Genomic DNA, 6,000 nt, shown 5'->3' on the forward strand with positions numbered 1-6,000 from the left:
GCACATAGGCACAGCGTAACAGCGGCTTAAATTTAAGTTACAATAATAATCTTAAAAAAAAAAAAAAAAAAAAAGAAATGTAATAATGCATGGCTATGTCGTACCGTCGCGTATCGGTACTTTTGCCTGTATCCACCCTACAATCAGAATTCAGCGTTTATTCTGGAAAAAAATCATGTAAAAAAAAAAAAAAAAAAATATGTAAAAAACCTGGAATTAATAAACAAAGATTTAAAAAAATCAACAATTAAACAAGGGATTGAGATGACCAACTCCGGTCACGCTGCGAACTTCGAACGCGGAAGAGTCGAGCCGTGGCCATGATGGGTGATTCCAGGAATCGGTCGCGTATGGCAGGATCTGACATGCTTTACCGATCCCAGCCGCGCCGATTTCCGTCAACAGGCACAGTAACGGAGATATTTGGAACAGAAGCAGCCGCATATTCGTCTATCTGAAATTAAAGAGATGATTTCATGTAGAAGATAGAAATTCGTTCCCTGATATTGAAATGCCGAACACGAGGAAAATGAGACATGCAAATGACAAAGTCGATGACCAATAGGAAGATGACATAAACAATTGTAGATTGCAATGAAAATTTTGAAAAATGATACGTGTTCTAATAATAGAATATAAATGATAAAAAGGAGAATGTAATTGCCATTCTTCTATGTATTTTAATTTATGAGACGTAACTTCTGAATGACCTGTAATAGCTTTAAATACATTTACTGGAACTGGCCAAGCATAGAAAAAGGAGGCTTAAAAGAGAAAAAAAGGGAATAGATGAAATCGTGAATTATCAGTCTAAATGAACCGTGAATGTCAACCTAAGCTTTCACCAAAACCCTAGTGAAACCATGAAAGCACCACTATGAATATAAAATGATCCGCACTACTATCTACTTCATAGTATACTCTATACGTTTAAAATACTCCATTAGAAGCTTAAATCTATCAAAATACAGCTCCTAGGGAAATGTAAACTTTCACATGAACACATAATATCGATTTTCTGATTGAAACGTATAGGCAGATATATACTAGCATTTGGCTGCATGGTGCAGCACTACTCTCTCTGGGATATCCTAGCCATTTTCGGCATTTGGCCGTATGGTGTAGCACTAGCTCTGTAACATAGAAGACCATAGGCGTCAGTTCTTCTTATTTCCTCTCTGATATATGTTTACTTTAATGTCACTTATTCAGGCGCTTGATATATTGTCGGAATGAAATTTTAGTAATGTGCAAGTAATTTTGAGTAGATTAATAAAGTATAATAAGATATTAGATTCATGTACATAGTTTCAAGTGACATCAATCTTTATGTCTAGTATATACATGTGTATTGATCTATAAGTCAGTGTTGAAATAACAAATAAATGGCAGAAGAAGGAAAGAAGATTTCCTTCGGTTTTGCGAAATCTATTAAGAAACCTGTGTTAAAAAATGCTATTCCACAAGAAAAAAAGAAAGTTGATTACATTGAATGCCTTGATGAGAAAGGTATTAAAGTAATAGGGTGAGTTCAAAAAGTAAAATTTTTAATCAAGAAACATATAACCTCAACCTAACCTATAAAAATCACCAATAGCGGAATATATATATTTGAAAACAATTTTTTTATTTCAGTAAGGAAGAAAAAAAAGATGAACCTCTAATTATTTCATTACTAGGTTCAAAAACCTGGCATGATAGAATAGTTAATAAAATAGATGCAGACATTTTCCTTCCGAAGGCAGATAAGGAAAAGGTAGGAGACGCTAGTGTTAACGAGGCAAAATCAAAGCTATCTAATGGAAAAACATCGCCAATAATATCAATAAAGAAAGAGCCAGTTGAAGATAGTGAAAATAAAGTTGTTACTTTAGAAGAACAAGTGGCGAAAGAAATCATTGAGGATCTTAAATCAAAGAATGAACATGAAACTAAAACAAATGATTTAACCTTACCTTTAGTAGAAGATGAATCACTAAGAGGCAAAGAACAGGTACGTTATCAACATATTGATGTGCAATGCACAGATGTATTACATTTGCATATTATAAATATCGTTTTGTATTTTTCAGTCTACGTTAGAAGATTATGAAAAAATTCCTATTGATGATTTTGGTGTAGCAATGTTACGGGGAATGGGATGGCAACCAGGAAAGGGAATTGGTTGAAATGAAAAGTATGAATTTTACTCTGGATTAAATTAATTGTATGTATTTAATACATCACTTATTGGAAAGTAAACAGAGAACATCATTTTTTATTTCACAATCGTTCATTCTAACTATTACAGATTAGTAGCAGCTGTCATACCAGAATTACGACCAAAAGGTATGAGTCTTGGAGCAGACAAAGTAGCATTGTAGAAGAAAAATACAGATTCCAAAAAAGAAGAGGAAGAAGTTAAAATGGAGAAAGGAACATTTGTGAAAATTATAGCTGGAAAGCAAAGTAATAATTATAGTCAAATAGAAGGATTCGATGATGATGCTGGAAGGCTCATAATAAAACTAGCTCTTGGTGGAAATATAATATCTGTAAATGAATTTATGGTACAGCCAGTGACTAAATCAGAATATTCTAAGAACTCAAAAGTTCAAAGTTAATATGAAGTGTTAGTTTTTCATTAAGGGACTTTTAAGAAAATAAATTTGAATTGACATATACATATAAAGACATAATCGGACATGTAGAAAAACTAATTCAAGAGTACCTGTAAGTGTGTTGTTGCATGCAATTTTTTAAAGGTCCCTTCTATTTTTATATAAAATATGATAAATGTAGAGGTTTTAGCTTTCAGTATTTTATGGGGTTAATTTCAGATACAAAAAAGTATGAGGAATATAAGGACAAGGAATCCAAGGGACTCAAGCAAAAGATGGATAGAAAAAGATCAATGTCCCCTGACCTCGAAGACGGTGAAGATGGTGACAAAAGTAGTAATAAAAGAAAGAAAATCGGAAGTACGATGCACAATAAGAACAAGTATGATAAAGTGGGGGATAAAAAATCAGAAAGACGAAAAAGGCGCTCCGAATCTAATGATGACAGCGATAGTGATTCTGAAAAGAAGAGACGGAGAGAAAGAAGTAACTCTAATAGGAATGATTCTTATAAATTAAAAAGATTGAAAAAGTCAAAGAAAGATAAGAAGCACGATTGCTCATCCGAAAGATCAAGTAAAAAACATAAAAAGAAAGACAAAGAAAGAGAAAACGTTAGAGATAAGAAACCCAGAGATTACGCAGACAGAAAGAAACACAAAAGACGAGAAAGATCAAGATCTCGATCATTTAGTAGGCAGTAATATTTTCCAGGGACGTATTCGGTCATTTTACTTTCAAGATAAATTGTACAATTTTATTTATACAGATTTTATAATAAAGTGTATTTTTACAAAATATTATATTTCTTTTCTTACCCTTAACTGAAAATTACATTTAATTATAATATGTAATAATGTTTACAATTACATCAAAGTTAATGTCCTAAACTTTATCAATAATTATTAAAAATCCCCGCGTATTGTTTACGTAATGTTGATATCGAGTAGTATACATACATAACCTCAAAGAACATTATGATACTTACGAACATCGCTAAACAAGTAGTGCGAACGATGTCGAGTAAGTATATTCACTATGTATAAAGTATTTATAGGTAAAAAGTATGGGAAATATATAACCGAGTGTATTTAATTTTTCCAACATTTTAGCATTTCGCTTGGCGTTGGTACAACTTCAAGTAAATGAAGTAAAAAGCAAAAATGTAGAGCGGGCAGTTTCCTACATTTCCAGCGCGAAAGAGCATAATGCTGATATTATCGCTCTTCCTGAATGCTTTAATTCACCATATGGAATACGTAATAATTTGTTTCTTTTTCTAATAATTTATTATATGTATAACAACTATATAGAAAAAAGTAAAAGTAGACAAATTACCTTATCGTTTATACTTCCATAAAGATTGTGAATTGACTCGAGAATATAGAATTTCCCCACTTTTATGATTATCGTGATTTTTGTATAAATATATTTTTTAAGATACTAATAATTAGGTACTTAATAATAAACTAGTATTATCAATTATTTTGTATTTATAATTCCACCTATAGTAGTTAAAAATTAATGTTAGTTAAAATCTAACTTTATGTTTCAAAAAGTACTAGCAAAGTCGTTAAGTAACAAGTCACTGGTACTAAACCAAATAGCATGATTGTAATTAAACAAACATTTCTAAATATTCATTTTTCATCTTGAACCTGTAGAAACAATTTATTATATGTACTATTATCTAAGTAATTATATATTTAAGTAAATCGAAATGTAAAATTTAGTTATTTTACTAATTTAAAAAATAAAAAATTGACAAACATTTCAACTTAATTTATGGTTGGAACAAAGGACAGTTATTTTTCATTAATTGAAATATTGCAATGCAGAATAGTTTCCAAAATACGCCGAGAGTATTCCCGATGAAACGGTGAAACGAGCGTTGCTTTATCGAAGGCAGCTAAGGAAAACAGCATTTATGTAGTTGGTGGTACGATACCTGAAATAGAGGGCGATAAATTGTACAATACCTGCTGTACTATTTGGGGTCCCGATGGAACTTTGATAGCAAAACACCGGAAGGTAAATAATATACCTCGATGTGGCTTTGAAATTGAAAATATCGGGGTGGAGAAAGTGACTCTATCTAGGAATAATTTAGGAATATACATATGTACATACGTGTACTATAACCAATTCTATAATTTAAAAAATATGTTATAGGTTTATAAAATACGTTTTGATACGAGAAACATACATTTTTGTCGTAATATAATATATAAGTTTTTGTACAATATATTTGTTTTGTAATATAAATTTTTCACATACGAAAAAACTTATTTTTTCTTAAAAAATATTCCTTCTCAAATATTATTAAATGATAAAACTTTTTAATAAAAGAAAGTGATAAAAACGCTGTCAGTTATTAAATAAAAAACAATTAAAGTTTAAAAGTTCGTAACATTGATGTTAAATTACAAAAGTTACAGCAATAGAGTTAGCAACTATATTTTTATGTTATTAGGTACATCTATTCGACATCGACATTCCCAACAAGATTACTTTCCGAGAGAGTGATTCACTCAGTCCTGGTGATTCCCTAACAATGTTTGATGTGAAGGGCTGGAAAATAGGTATTGGCATTTGCTATGATATCAGATTCGAGGAAATGGCACGCATTTATCGGAACAAAGGTACAGTAGCTTAATCGAACAATACTTAACTAGCAGGAAAGTAACTATCTTTCTTAAATATATTCTATATAAAGTATAATCAATATAATCTGTAACTCTGTATAAAAAGGAGCTTAATTTAAAAAACCAGTATATTCGCTGAAAATGAAATAAATAAAAGAATTAGAAGCACGACAAGAGGACTGTTCTCGCATATTCATAAATTATGGAATGTGGACTGTGCACCTACAAAGTTAACTAAAATTCAGTGGTCTCATATTTCCCGTTTCTCTGTGTTAGGTTGCCAAATACTGATATATCCGGTGGCATTCAATATGACCACTGGACCACTGCACTGGTCATTACTTCAGCGTTCCAGAGCGAATGACAATCAATTATACGTCGCCTGTATATCACCGGCTCGTGTTCCTTCAGCAAGTTATGTCGCATGGGGACATACACAGTTGACAAATCCCTGGGGGAAAATCCTTTATGATTTGGAAACTCAGGAAAATATGGTGGTCACCGATATCGGTAATTTTCAGCTTAACATTAAAAGCGAGAAAAATCCATGATGTAATTAACTTTTAGTCTCGTTGGTTCATCGATTTTGCCGGCTCCCTCTGTATTTGCTGAATTTATTAGCAAGCATTACTTATTACTTCGTATGTTTTTCTTTTCTCTCAGATTTGAAAGTTGTTGAGGAAGTAAGGGCTCAGATACCTACATTTTCTCAAAGACGTACGGATTTGTACGACACTGTCTATAAAAAGGAGTAA

General features: G+C 31.6%; 1 long non-coding RNA gene and 2 pseudogenes across 1 annotated transcript; 2 read left to right on the forward strand and 1 right to left on the reverse strand.

Annotated features, from left to right (window-relative positions):
* Positions 1-184: 184 nt before the first annotated feature.
* On the reverse strand, positions 185-1,288 carry LOC125387092. The gene is made up of 2 exons (XR_007227654.1): positions 1,048-1,288; positions 185-454 (listed from the first exon to the last, which is right to left on the reverse strand). It is a non-coding gene; the product is annotated as an uncharacterized LOC125387092 (long non-coding RNA).
* A 453-nt stretch (positions 1,289-1,741) lies between these two features.
* LOC125387059 lies at positions 1,742-3,400 on the forward strand (annotated as a pseudogene).
* An 88-nt stretch (positions 3,401-3,488) lies between these two features.
* Positions 3,489-6,000, forward strand: LOC125387051 (annotated as a pseudogene).

Source organism: Bombus terrestris, unplaced genomic scaffold, assembly GCF_910591885.1.
Source record: "Bombus terrestris unplaced genomic scaffold, iyBomTerr1.2, whole genome shotgun sequence".
Taxonomy (NCBI): domain Eukaryota; kingdom Metazoa; phylum Arthropoda; class Insecta; order Hymenoptera; family Apidae; genus Bombus; species Bombus terrestris.